Below are 14534 nucleotides of genomic sequence, written 5' to 3'. Positions count from 1 at the left end.
GCATTTTTGTGCGGTGATGCGGACCACCTAACAAAAATGCGTTAGTATCACGCCTGATGCGTGATACTTGGCAGAGCTGAATGCCGTCTGCGTGCTGCACACTTTTCATCCCTGGCTGAATGGTGTCCCTGCTTTCCTGTTTCGAAATAATGAATGGAAACACTGAGTTTGAAATTCAGAGGTAAATCTACAAAAATGTAAATGTCAGAACATGATTTAAAAAGCTCTTGTAAGCCTGAGAAAGCTCAAGTGGGATCCTAACAGCATGTCATAAATACACAACTTCAGGCGGGACCGCATCCTTTCTAAAACTGTCTTTAGAAGAGTGCGGCCGGTTATGCAAACCTTTTTTAGACTAACTCAAAATGGAAGGAAGAATAACTGAAGCTTATGTTTATGTTTTATACATTTATAAATGGCACTGTCACCCCGGGGGTATCCTGGCACTGTACTACGCAGCTACCGGCACATAATCCTGGAGGAAGGTGTGTTGGTGGGAATCATCTTGCGACCTGTTCTAATCTTTTGGGAAGAGCCATGATTTAACAGGTAAATGCATCAAGGTAGGCTTTTGCGATTCCTTAATTGCGATTATTAAGGAATCGCAATTAAGGAATTGCAAAAGCCTATGCATGTCGGAATCGCTATAAAATTAGCGATTCCCAGACATTCCTTAATTGCGACTCGCAAATTGCGAGTCGCAATTAAGGAATGCCTTCCCATTCATTCCTGTGGGCCTACATGAATGGGAGATTGCATGCACAATTTGCGAGTACCAATAGGTATTCACAAATGGCGCATGCAATTTTAAGGGTGAAAGGGTGTCAAAAGGACACCCTGTTGCACCCCTGAAATTGCTCTGTGCACACATGTTGCGCACACACATGCCCCAAGAGCATGTGTGTGTGTAACCTACAACTTTGAAAAATGCACTTTAGAGCATTTTTCAAAGTTTTTGCAGATTACCATCAATTTCAACTTGATGGTAATTTGCGCCCCCTAGTAGCGAAATCGATATTCTAAAGGGGTTCTTGCATTGCATTTATGGAATCGCAAATTGTGATTCCTTAAATGCAAATGCAATTTGAGAAATCACAATTAATTGTGAATTCTCAAATTGGGAGTGTTTTGAACGTTGATGCATCGCAAATGCCCCTTTTGCGGGCACAAACAGCCGATTTTTGCGAATCGCACCGTTTGCGCTCGCAAAAATGGTTGATGGATGTGCCTGTAAGTCTCTTCCTGAAGTGTAATAAATCCCCTGTCTGTCTCAGGGTTACTGGGAGTTCATTCTATAGTCTAGTAAGTAAGTAAGTCCTGGCGTCTGGATATTTCCCCAACAAACTTAAAACACGGTGAGCCACAAATCACAACAAACATTGGCAAGGCCACTAGAACTGGCTTTGTTGTCGGCCATGCACTGACATACAACGTTAGTGGCAGACACAGGGAACATACATAGAGGCAGTAAAGCTAGCATTACAAGCACACAGGACATACTCAGGTATGAACATATTTTCAGGCAGACAATACTACAAACCCATCTGCGCCCACAGACACCAATAACAAATGGTAACTTTGTGCAGAGGAACAACAGAAAAGTACACCTAACAGTTCTTACCTCAGATGTCTGTAATACAGGGCCAGCTAGATAGACAACACCTGGCAAAGCCAATTGGTCTAAGCCAGAGTAATTGGTTTTGCTAATATGTTTTAGCAATGTTGTACACCACAGTCGCTGCTGTTCGGCATGGCTAAAAGTTAGTAGGGTAAAGGAGAGTGGAGTGTCGTAACGTGGGCTAGAGCGGAATATTATGGAGCAGCATAGAGAGGCATGGATTGGCGTACAGTAGAGTTGAGTGGCATGGAGAGAAGAGGAGTGTAGTTGAGTGTCATAGAGTAGCGTACAGTTTTGTGGAGGGAATAGAGTGGAAGGACATAGAGTTGAGTGGCGTAGAGTGGAGCACAGTGTTTGAGTTGAGTAGAGTTTTGCATAGTGGAGTGGCATCGACTGTCATGGAGTGGTGTAGAGCAGAGTGAAGTGGCATAGGGGTGTTGCGTAGAGTGGAGTATCGTGTTGTAGAGTAGAGTGGCATACAGCGGAGTAGATTGTCATATTGTGGAGTGGCATAGAGTAGAGTTGAGTAGAGTGGAGTAATTTGTCATAGAATAGAGTGGAGTAAAGAAGCATGGAGTGGTAGAGATGGAGGTGTGTCGTAGAGTAGTGTAGTGTTGTAGAATGGCATAGAGTGGAGTAGAGTGCTGAAGAGTGGAGTGGCATAGAGTGGAGTAGAGTGTCAGTGGGGCAGAGTTTAATGGAGTAGAGCATCATAGGGTGGAATATTGTGGAGTAGGGTGTCATAAAGTGTAGTGTAGTAGGATGGAGTAGAGTGGCCTAGAGTGAAGTGACATAAAGTACAGTGGTGCAGAAGAGATAGATTTGCATAGAGAGCGGTGGCATAGGTTGCATTGGTTTTGAGTAATGTGGCATAGAATGCATTGGCGTAGACTGTAGTGACAAAGAGTAGCATAGAGTGCAGTGTCATAGAGTAGAGTGGTGCAGAGTAGATTACAGTGGTGGAGAGGGCAATAGCGTGTAGTGGCACAGAGTGGAGTAGAGTGTCGCAGAGTAGAGTAGAGTGGCGTAGAGTAAAGTGTCATAAAACGGAGTTGTGCGGGTTAGCATGCAGAGGTATGGAGTAGAGTGGCGTAGAGTGCAGTGGAGTAGAATGTAGTGGTGTAGAGTGCATTGGTGCAGAGTGACGCAGAGTTGGAAGGTGCATAGTAGAGTGCAATGACACAGAGTGCAATGGCACAGAGGGCAGTTATGAACAGTAGAGTATCAGAGTGCAGTGTTGTAGAGTACAGAGTGGTGCAGAGAGCAGTGACATTAGAGTGCAGTGGTATAGAGTAGAGTAGAGTGGTGTAAAGTAGAGTGCAGTGGTGTAGAGTGACGTAGCATGCAGCGGTGCCGAATGCAGTGGCATAGAGTAGGATGTTGTAGAGTATAGTGCCATAATGTGCAGTGGTTCAAAGTAGTTGGTGTAGATGCAGTGGCGTAGGGTGCATTGGTTTTGAGTAAAGTGGTGTAGAACGCATTGGTGTACACTGCATAGGTTTAGAGTACAGTGGCATATATTAGATTGGAGTAGTGTAGTGTGGAGTAGAGTGGCATATAGTGCAGTAGCATAGATTGAAGTGGAGTAGAGGAGATTGTTTCAGAGTAGAGTGGAGTAGTGCAGGGTAGAGTATTGTGGTGCATAGAGTAAAGTGGTGTAGAGAGGCACAGAATTGGTTGCAGTGACCTACAGTGGAGTGGCGCAGAGTGGAGGAGAGAGGCATAGAGTGCATTGGTATATAGTGTAGTGACATAGAGTAGATTGTTTTAGAGTAGAGTGAAATGATGTAGAGTGCAGTGGTTCAAAGTAGAGTAAAGTAGTATAGAGTAGTGGCGTAGAGTGCATTTTGTATAGAGTGCAGTGTTGCAGAGTGGAGTGGTGTGGAGTGGTGTAGAGTTGTGTGGCCTAGACTGGTGTGGTGTAGAGTGCAGTGTCATAGAGTGCAGTTGTGCGCAGTAGATTATAGCGGCATAGAGTGCATTGGCATAGAGTGCAGTAGAGTGGCATAGAGCTGTGCATAGTAGAGTGCAGTGGCTTAGAGTAAAGTGGCACAGAGTAGAGTGACATATAATTCAGTGTCAGAGAGTGCAGTGCTGCAGAGTAAAATGTTGTAGAGTGCAGTCGTGTAGAGTAGAGTGGCATAGAGTGCATTGGTGTAGAGTGCAGTGGCGTAGTGTGATGCAGAGTAAAGTGCCAGAGTGCAATGGTGTAGAGCGCAATCTCGTAGAGTACAGTGGTGCACAGTGCAGTGGCGCAGAGTAGATTGGTATAGAGTGCAGTGGCATAGAGAGTACTGGTTTTGAGTAGAGTGGTATAGAGAGCATTGGTGTAGAGTGCAGTGGCATAGAGTGGTGTAGAGTGCAGTGGTGTAGAGTAGAGTCATGCAGAGTGTAGAGTGCAGTGTCACAGAGTGCAGTGTCATAGAGTGCAATGGCGTAGAGTGATGCAGAGAGCAGTGACATAGAGTACTGGCGTGTAGGTCCTATAAATCTATATATGGATCCGCGCATTTAGACAACAAAAACTTTGAGACTGGTGTCTAGAATGATTCCAAACACCTCCATCGGATATGTTCACCTGTATACCAGCTAGCTCACAGTGCTCCCATTAACTCCTCTTACCAAGGAGAAAACTAGTTTCGGACAACTATCGAACATGACAACCATGTCCCCTCAGGGATCGTGGAAACAGTACAGTACTTTTCGCTCAGTCACTCATGCTCACTTTTTTTCAGAGAGATACACAGAATAAACAATGTGAACGTTTTCAATAAGCATTTATTGAGCCAGAGTCATTCTATTGTAAAATATGTGTGCTGCAACAACCATGAGACAGAAACAGATATAAATGGTTATAAGCACCAAGAGAGTAAATGGATGGTAGATTTCTACCATAGTGCTAAAACACCAGATACATGTAGGTAGATAGATACATGACAGTAAAAATGCGTACTCCTACGATTCTGATCCTAACTAGATGTACCTGAATGTACCTAGCATATATGTAGCTGTAGAGCCTAGGATTAAACCAACCCCATTATTTGAGGTGAGAGACAGAAGGACCCCGTCTTGATCTCAAGAAGGACAGCCCGCGAGGGATGTCAGACCACTGCGTGCTGGAATGTCTGCATGCAGGAGCCTCAGCGTCTCGTGCCAGCTTGTCAGCATGAAAGTTTTTCTCCTCTACCTGTACCAGCAAAGATTTTGTGCTTATATACCAAAAAGGTACCTCAGGGGTTCTACCTTGCTGTGTCATCTCGGCCGAAGATGATGAAAGGGATGACCCTTATACATAGGTATTATGCAGAGATGGTAGTCTTGCTGTGATTCTGAGAATACTCATGCATAATAAAGGAGGCTAGTTTTCAGAGAATACCACACAACATTTATGCATCACCTAACTAGGTAAAAGGTCAACACAAACCTGTTATGTTGTACAATGGCACGGTAAATGTAGGGGAAAGGTTAGGTGACTACCCAGGCCTATGTTGGGGTACAGTAGATCAGAGTGGCCTAGAGTGCAAAGACATAGAGTGCAATGGTGTGGAGTGACGTAGCATGCAATGCCTTAGAGTACAGTGGCATAGACTAGAATGTTGTAGAGTTTAGTAGCGTAAAGTGCAGTGGTGCAAAGTAGTTGGCATAGGTAAAGTGGTACCGAGTGAATTGTTTCTGAGTTAAGTAGTGTAGAGTGAATTGGTGTAGAGTGCAGTGGTGGCATAGAGTGGCATAGAGTGCAGTGGTGTAAAGGAGATTGTGTCAGAGTAGAGATGAGTGGAGTGGTGTAGGGTAGAATGCTGTGACAGAGTAGTGGTGTAGACCTCAGTTGCATAGAGTAGAGTTGGAGTGTGCTGATTGCAGTGGTGTAGAGTGGAGTGGTGCAGAGTGAGTTAGGAAGGCAGAGAGTGCAGTGGCGCTGAGTAGACTGTGTCAGAGAAGAGTGAAGTGGCGTGGCGTGGAGTGTTGCAGGGTAGAGTGGAGTGGCATAGAGTAGTGGCATAGAGTATATCAGCATAGAGTGCAATGTTGTGCAGTGGACTGGTGTAGAGTGAAGTGGCGAAGAGTGCAGTGGTGCATAGTAGAGTGGGGTAGAGTGCCCTGGCGTAGAGTAGAGTGGTGTAGAGTAGAGAGGCGTTGAGTGATGTTGCGTAAACTGCAGTGCCAGAGTGCAGTGGTGCACAATAGATTAGAATGGCGTAGAGTGCATTAGCATATATTGCAGAAGAGTGGCAAAGAGTGGTGCTGTGGCATAGAGCAAAGTGGCGCAGAGTAGAGTGGTGCAGAGTAGAGTAAAGAAACGAATTTCATTGCCCGCGCTGAAATAGCAAATGCGTTTCAGTGCACGCAATGAAATTTGTTTTATTTATTTATTTCTTTACATTACTCCGGTCGGCCGTGGCTGAAGTTTACTACCCCCCACCCTGCCCCTCCCCCGCCCCACCGCCCGGCGGCACTCCCTCCACGGGCCGCTACTGGAAGATAATTGCGCTGTCTGGTATGATGAGACTTAAAAAAAGGAACACTAGTGCAAACAATCAAACATGAACATTCAAAACATGCCACAAACACTGGAAAAAGATAAACAGCCACAAATCAAAAAAATACTTTTTGAGACAGTTCAAAACATCTGTTTTGTTCAGAACTGCATTAGATTAATATACCTGCTACAGAAATATCTGTGCAAGTAACATCAGAGATTTGAAACACAGCAAGATAAATGAATTCTTTCCAAGGTAAGTCATGCTAACATTTGGTCTGTGCAACCCTATAAAGCCACAATTTCATGCCAGGAAACATTGTAAGTAAAAAAAAAAAAAAGCTGTTTTTTTTTCTAAAGTTGTTATTGTGGAACTGGAATTAGTAGAGTACTTTTTTCCCCATCATTTTGCAGCTGTGTAAAGGGGAGATATTCTAAGTTAACTATTCTAAGTTAACTGTCTAAAGGTCCAACAAATGAAGTATTTCCATAGCTATCGAAAAGGAAAGGATTATAGTCCATCTCTCTTTACTTTGCTCTGCAGCCAGCTTCATAGACAGAAATAACAACAGTGCAGACTACAATTCCCTTGAGCCGTAAACTCAGACTGTACGGTTCATAAAGTTCATAAGACTGCCTGCGGAGTAAATAAATATAAAAGCAGAACCCTGGCCTGCGGGGTCCATTCTCGTCGGCTGAATCTCTTGCTGACATGTCCCCAGGTAAAATGTGCCACATTTCCTTTGCTGCCTGAATCTGTCAGGTTCAATAACAAGTATTTTCTGCAGATACTTTAGCGGAGGCCAGAGACCTTGAAGTGACAACTAGAAATGTCCTGAACACATAAGCATTAAACACATCACAGTATACAGTCAAGTGAGAGAGAGATTCAGAGGTGAATGCCAATACCATTAAGTTGTAGCCTCGTGATAAATTCAAATAACCTTACAAAACCTGAGACAAAGACATTTTTATGCTATTTTTTTTCAAGTGTCTTTATTCTGATTGGCTGATAAATAGCAAAAAAAACTTCAAATGTAACCAAGTGTCGTGTCATTTTGACAGTAATTACCCTCTGCACAAGGCTTAGTGTCACTTTACAGATACAAATCACCAGTGCAATTAGATATCTATGCAAATCTAAAGTAATTTTTTTTAGTTGCCAAGCCACCCCATTCTTGTCTCCAAGTAAAAAGCGTTGAAAACGCGCCACGTGTCCCTTGGGCGGGAAGGTTCCGGGAGCAGTTCTAACTTCTGAATAGATTCTGACTGTTCTTTACAGGAGGCCAAAGCAGCTAGCCACAGCTTTCGTGTTGAGGTTAGTCCTGGCCCCAGTGTTTGCTACTAAGTGTTTGGCTGGCAGTAGTGCTATCATGGAAGTCAGTTTCCGCTTGACCTGGAGTATTTCCTGTACCCAGCCCATGGGTGCTATCCGTGGGGTTAGGTCGATGGGCATGCCATTGAATTTGTGGAATGTTTGTGCAACAGTGTCCCAGAAAATCCGAACCTCCCTGCTTGCCCATGCTAGATGTAGGAATGAATCCGGCTTCGGGCATTCCACATCTGACCAATGGTGGTCTAGCCATAGACCGCATTTGTGCAATTCTGCCTATATGAAATGTATCAGATGACGTCTACTGCTGGGAAGAAGTTCGCGTATTTCATTTGTTATCTGTTTGCTTATTCATTTAAGTCTGTGGTTAAAAAAGGATAATCGCATCCTGTGCCCTGAATGTGTGTATGGTGATGAATGTTTCTTAATCATAAAGGTCCCAGTATCTGTATATATCCGGTTACATAGCTGCGATTTTGCTTTTTCCTGTGTAAGCATAGGGAAGTGGGGATGCAGCTGCAAAGCATTTCCCGGTGAGTACAGTAGGCCTAGGCCATCTTCTTGAGCTTTCCCCAGGCTGTGATGGTGCAATGGGTTGTGTCGACTTCCTTATGCTCAGTGAGTATTTCCAACCACAGCTGGCCTTCAAAGGAGTAGGGCATGCCACATCTCGAATGCCAGATGGCTCATGAATTTCTGGGGTTGAAAACAGTAGTGTACAAAGTTTGCTTGGGCGCTTAAATGAAATGGTCCCATGTTGGGAGCAGCATTTTAATCACACTTATATTGTGGGGTCAGTCTAGTAAGTAGTGTTGTGAATGTTTGGAAGAAGCTTTTACTTGGGGGGATGGGTATATTGACTAAGTTATGTAAGAATTTGGGAAGTATGACTATTTTGGTCAGGTCCAATCTACCGGCCATTGAGAACAGTAATTTCAGTCATCTATTTGGTCCTCCAGTTGGTTAATGGCGATGCCATTGTTTAGCCTAATTATCTCGTACTTGTATGAACTTATCCAAATGCCTTACTATTGACGGGAGTGGTGTGTCACTCCAGCGGGCAATCAAGGCCCAGTTTATGTTCCGGCTAGTCAGGACTCCAAATCTTGGGAATTCTCTGAATATAGGTTTAAAGGATTCTGATCTACAGTGTTATTTCATCAGCATAGAGAGAAATCAGTAGAGGTCTTTCCAAGAATCGTAGGGCATATTGTGCGCAATGCCGTCACATTTTAGCTGCTAGGGGTTCCAGGGCTAGGGCAAATAACAACAGTGACAAGGGGGCACCTTTGTCTAGTACCTCTGGCAAGTGTTATAGAGAAACAGCTGTTCATTAATGTACAGTTTGTCCTCAGGATTTTAATTTGATTCAGGACAGGAACAGCTTTGGCATGCCCATGCGGGCCATTACTGCAAAGAATACGATCACTCCACATTCACATGTGAAGTATTTTAGCTTTGTCTCTCAAGCTTTACATATTTATCACCTGCTTAGATGTCTGCAGCAGCCTGGGCTTGACAGGGAGTTTGCATTTCTTTTAGGTAGGTGCACTTTTCTGTCAGGCTTATTATTGCTTTATATGGTGCTTTGATATCTCTTACATATGTGAAGGTGTCAGTCGATGCTTTTTGTTCCCTTTACTGCATTATTAGGTTTTGCCTTGTGCTTTGCTTGTAAAATCTATTGCTCCTATATATCTCAAAAGGGGCTCACATACAGCCCCCTTACTTTCCATTGGTTGCTGTGATTGCCACTTACTTTATCTCCATTTCCATTGGCTGTATCATACTATTTCCTGTTCTTCCTCGTCTGTTTGCTCTTATCAGTGTCCCAAGGCCCAAGTACTATTTTATTCCGCTTTTGACGCAGAACTTTTTTTTAATGTTTTTTGACTGAACTGTGCTTGTACGTATAGCTGATAGCTCTGAACGCGGTCTCCTCTCATGCGGAACTGCATGTGTCTTGTCAGTTTCATGCCTGCATTTCTCTTATTATTATTATGATTATTATCTTTGTTGCGCTCACACAGCCTGACTTTAATAATGTTGCGTCTCAGGACGTTGCCTTGCATGAAAGTACGCCAGTTGACTTTTAGATCTCCCAGAATATTATTATTATTAGAAATGAGACACAATGGCTGCACACAGACTTTTTTCTACTCAATTCCTTTAAGGGATATGCAGTTATTGGACTGCTTTGACTTTTGAACTGATTCGTACTCCTTCAGAGTAAGTATCAGAGTTAATTGTGTGGCCATCGGCAGTATATGATAATTTAAAATGCAGCCACATAATTATTTTAACACACATTTTTTAAGTTGTATTAAATAATCATTATTGGAGCATTAACTGTTCTCCGAGTATATCTTCTGAGTGGGCGCTATGTCTAGTACGTATCACATGAAGAAGTGGTATGTGCTTTCAAAGATGGAATAGTTAAGTAGAATTCTACATGTCAATCCAATATGGTTGTTTGCCTGTTCATATTAAGGAGTGTGTTCCCATTTCACAATTGACGCTGCACACGTTATGGCTCTTTGATTCGACTACCTTCCCAGTATGGCTTCTGCCTGAGTCTGGCTCACAATCCAAGTTGGCTGCCTTGAGTGAACTGCACACTTTATGAACACGGAAGGCATGGGTTTGTACACTATCTGGACTGGACCATTCTTAATTACTAACAAACACAGTGTCCAGATAGGTCTTTTTTCAATTACTCATACGAGACTTCAGTGCTTTGATCTAAAGCCCGTTGTTTTTTATTTCACTTTAAAAAAAATTATTTTTCTCAAACAAGATTAAACCATTGTTCTCATGTCTCTTGTCGGGCCACACATATTTTTCAAAGACATATTTACACATTCAAAACAATATGTAGTGCTGTACCATCACAAAATGCAAAACAAAATTCACAGTGCAATACATATAACATTAAATAGACAATACAGGTACAGATAACCAGTTCGTAATTTTCAAATACACCTGGCGGACACTCAAATATAATCCCACAGGCTCTTGCCTTATGTCCTGCCTATGTGTAACGCTCAGGGAATACTTATTTTAAAGGATGTTGTCTATATGAGGACAAAACGATGTATACATTCCCTTGAGGCACACCCAGTTGTTAATCCCATGAGCACAAACCAATGCGTTTCAAACCCTATACTGCTTACGGGTACTCCTCAGGACTCGGACTTGGTGGTCTTAGTGAACTAGAAAACTTAAAACCAAAGAAAGTGTCTTTTAGTATTGTGTAATTCATCCTCAACCAAACCCCTACATATTAAAAAAAAAAAAAAGTTATGGACTTAACTGATACTGGTGGGCTGTTTCCTTGTGCCACCATTTTCCTCCTCATGTCACTGCTGCATTGAAATGAGAAATAATTAAACTCTCGAGCAGAGCACTTTTGGCCAGTTGTCATTGGTAATTTAGAGGAGACATATGACATGTACCTTATTCCTTCTTTGTAAGTGGGTGCCCATATTTCTTCGAAGCACTCTAACTTCCATAGGATCTCATTACTGGAAATCAAAAGATTACACTCGTGTCAGAGACTTATAGATTCACACACTATCTTTTTAGCAGCAGACTTTTTCTGTAGTTGTATTTATCAATGCATTCTGTTTCTCTGTTTTCCTTCAGTTGCACTTGATGGTGTGACAGCGCTTATTTGTCTAAGCGCATTTTAAGGCAGAGGGGTCCCAGCAAATCTCAGCGTATGGTTAATTATGCGGTCGGAAAATTTTACGAATTGCTTGCTTCTACCTTTTCAGCGCATGACAGACGCGCGATCTTCTCAACGGTTAGTAGCTGCGTGCTACAATTCTCAATCACTTGCCTTTCGAGTGGGTCTCCTGCAACTCACAGGTCCTCGCTCATTCTGCCTCAGCAGCCGAATTTCAGTTTCACAGGTTTTTTGAAAAATCAGTCGGCAATTATCAAAACCCGGAGTGGGTCTGAAGCATTGCATTCTGGGTATCGTAGTCGGCACGGTTGTGAATTCTATTGAGCGTCTTACAACCTCTCTATTTCTGATAATTCATTCAGCCCTCTTATCGCAGTGTCAAATTTCATAATCAGAAATGCTTCCCTTTGAGTCAGCAGTGTATCATAGTCAATCGCTGAAGATGTTGCCTTCTATTGTGGTGCTACACACAGAGCAACTGCCGCATTTGTGATGCCCCTGGACTGACTGTAAATTAAGCATTGTCCTCAATGTGTCGCGTCTTTCTTGAGGGGGAGGAGAGGTACGTATCATTTGCTGGCCAATGCTTCGATTTTTTTTTAGAGCAAATAGTGGTTGGCCTACACCAGATATTGAGCCTTCAATCAGATGCCAATTGTTCATGATCATTTTCTTGACAGGCTGAGTATGAGGGCCAAACGTGGTAACGCATGCAATGTGATCCATTGGTGCTTTGATTTTTTTCGTTAGAAGGTGTTCTCGGGGAGTGAAGCAGGCTCGTTTCATCAACTGTTTAAGGAGTTTCCTGGGGTATCCTCTCTCCATTAATTTCATAGTCAGCACATCTGTATGTAGTTCAAAATCCTTGCGTCTAGTGCAGTTGCGCCGAATGCGTAAGTACTGGCCAAATGGCAAATTATTCTTCAGACACTTCCCACTCATCGGTAAGGTCATCAATTGGACCCACTCTTTTGCAATTGGGAGGGCATTAAGGCCGAGCTCCCTGTCCCGATGGTTTGGACTGACCACTACTTGGTACCTTTTCGCTTCAAATTCATGGAGGGCAGCAATCCGAAGAATGGAAGTGACACTAAAAAGAAACAGAGGAAATGGGCCAAATTTTCTTTAGACACTTTTTATGCCAGCCTAAGACAGGGGGGTCCCCCGGTTGGGCTAGGTGCCACTATTGATGAAGCTTGCGCTGCTCTTGACAAACGTATTGAGATGGCCATTGATCTGACTGCCCCATGGTCGAGGAATGGCCCAGCGCGCCGCACTAAATCAGCTGTCTGGTTTAATGCTGAATTGAAAGAAGCTAAGACAGCATGCAAACGCATGGAAAGAGCCTGGAGAAAGAGCTATCTTCCGGAGGCGGGTAAGGCGTACAAAGATAGCCTCAGGGGCTATCACGCCTCGATTAGGAAAACCTGCTCAATCTACTATACGGATCGCATAGATAAGGCTGAGTGTTCGACTAAGGAACTCTTTGTAGTCTATAAGGAGATATCATTGCTGGCTTCAAGAAGCGAACAAGTTGATTCCTCTGTACAAATATGCAACCAGATTGCTGATTTTTTCTATAAGAAAGTGCAAGATATTTATACCACCTTTCCTAGTGAGGCCAGGACTGGCCTCCGCGGTGATCCGCCAATGGAAGGTGCTATCTTGGAGGAAGACAGCATCAGTACTTTCGCGGTCCCGGATGAGGCTATGCTAATAGCAGTAGTGAGGGGGGTCAAATCTGGCTCCCCTAGGGATCCGGCTCCTGCCAAGATTCTGAGCAGCTCCATGGAAGCACTGGTACCTTATGTTAAGCATCTCTTAGCTCTGTCATTCGAATCTGGCAGGGTGCCGAACACATGGAAGCAGGCTGTTGTGCTCCCTCTTAAAAAAAAGCCACAAATCAGCATAACTCAACTCAGTAATTTGCGCCCGATCTCCCTCCTCCCCTACTTCTCTAAAATAGCCGAAAAGCTGGCTAACCATCAATTGACGGCTCACATCGAGGCGCACAACCTCTACCATCCCTCCCAGGCTGGCTTTCATGCCCATCACTCCACCGAATCTGCCCTTCTCTTTTCCACGGAGGCACTGAGAAAACATGTAGATGAGGGTCAGACAGCAGTGCTGATTCTTCTTGATCTCAGTGCTGCGTTCGACACTGTAGCTCATCACACTCTGCTACAGTGTCTGAGGAAAAGTGGAGTGACTGGGAGAGCCTGGGCATGGTTGGAATCTTTCCTCCATGACCGCAGCTTCTATGTGGAACAGGGTGCTTATAGGTCAGATGTTCTGAACCTAAAGCAGGGTGTTCCACAGGGTTCCAGCCTCAGCCCTACCCTGTTCAATCTGTACGTAGCGCCGGTGGCTACTATTACTGAGCAGTATGGGATAGAGGTGATAACTTATGCCGATGATACTCAGGTGGTTGTGGCTCTCTCGCAGCCAGCTGAGCATGCAGCCAGCAGATTCGCATCCTGCCTTCAAGATCTGGCAGGATGGATGGCCAAAAACTGTCTCAGATTGAACGGGGACAAAACCGAGGTGCTTATTGTTGGCAAGTCCCCCTCGGTGTGGACCTCTGCCTGGTGGCCTCGGGCTTTGGGCCCATTACCTGTCCCCAAGGATCAAGTGAAGAACTTGGGCATGTGGTTAGTTTCCAAAATGTCCTATGATTATCATACTCGGCGTGTCGCAGGGACGTGTTTTGGAATCCTCCGCAGTCTAAGAAAGACACTTGACCTACTTCCAGCGCCTGCCAGAAGAGCCCTGGTCCATGCCTTGGTTACCTCTAGGCTGCACTACGGGAATGTCCTCTACATGGGAGCTAACGCGAGCTGCATCTTAAGACTGCAGCATATCCAGAAAGCAGCCGCACGATTGGTGCTATAGCTTCCCAGGAGACCCTCCTCAAAAAGAGCCTTGGAGACACTGCATTGGATCCCTATAAAGGAATGCATAGAATTTCAAAGCACTTTGTGTCAGTCACAGGATTGCCCATGGCAAGGGCCCGGGTTTTTTTACGCAAACTGCTTCTTCCTTACAAGCCCACCTGGCTCCTGCGCTCCTTGGGCGCTGGCTTGTTTTTGGTCCCTAGAATTAATAGGGCAAGAATGGGAGGGCGCTCCTTTCGTTTCTTAGCCGCACGAAGATGGAACTCCCTCCCACATAAGCTCCGTGCGGAGCCCTCGGAGGTGCTGTTCCGAAAGGAGTTGAAGACTCTCTTGTTCCCGAAGCCCTAATTTTCCGGCGCAGGACTTGTCTTGCGCCATCTGCCCAGGCTGCTGCTCAGTCCTTGACAGCGCGGGGACACACTGGCAAGTGTAACCAGGCGCTTTAAAAACTCAGAATTATTTATTATTATTATTCCTTTGGGTGGTAGCTTTTAAAATGCAATGCTTTATGTTGTCGGTTAGTT

This window comes from Lissotriton helveticus, chromosome 5_1 (assembly GCF_964261635.1).
Source record: "Lissotriton helveticus chromosome 5_1, aLisHel1.1, whole genome shotgun sequence".
NCBI lineage: Eukaryota > Metazoa > Chordata > Amphibia > Caudata > Salamandridae > Lissotriton > Lissotriton helveticus.
This window is presented reverse-complemented; position numbering follows the sequence as displayed.